The sequence below is a fragment of the Arachis duranensis genome, chromosome 5 (assembly GCF_000817695.3).
Source record: "Arachis duranensis cultivar V14167 chromosome 5, aradu.V14167.gnm2.J7QH, whole genome shotgun sequence".
NCBI lineage: Eukaryota > Viridiplantae > Streptophyta > Magnoliopsida > Fabales > Fabaceae > Arachis > Arachis duranensis.
In genome coordinates this window covers 36,107,294-36,107,940 of record NC_029776.3, presented here as the reverse complement: position 1 = coordinate 36,107,940, position 647 = coordinate 36,107,294, and positions in this window count along the sequence as shown.

The following is a 647-nucleotide window of genomic DNA, read 5'->3' as shown; positions in this document are numbered from 1 at the left end:
TCAAGAATCATTATGCTTAACTAAGAGAATCAATAACACTATCTGAGTTCTAAGTTCTTATAGATGCCAATCATTCTGAACCTCAAAGGATAGAGTGAGATGCCAAAACTGTTCGGAGGCAAAAAGCTACTAGTCCCGCTCATCTAATTGGAGCTATGTTTCCTTGATATTTTGGAGTCTATAGTATATTCTCTTCTTTTATTCTATTTTGATTTTCAGTTGCTTGGGGACAAGCAACAATTTAAGTTTGGTGTTGTGATGAGCGGATAATTTGTATGCTTTTTGGCATTGTTTTTAGTATGTTTTTAGTATAATCTAGTTAGCTTTTAGTATATTTTTATTAGTTTTTAGCTAAAATTCACTTTTCTGGACTTTACTATAAGTTTGTGTGTTTTTCTGTGATTTCAGGTATTTTCTGGCTGAAATTGAGGGTCCTGAGCAAAAATCTGATTCCGAGACCAAAAAGGACTGCAGATGCTGTTGGATTCTGACCTCCCTGCACACGAAGTGGATTTTCTGGAGCTACAGAAGCCCAATTGGCGCGCTCTCAACGGCGTTGGAAAGTAGACATCCTGGGCTTTCCAGCAATATATGATAGTTCATACTTTGCCCAAGATTTGATGGCCCAAACCGGCGTGGAAAATCAG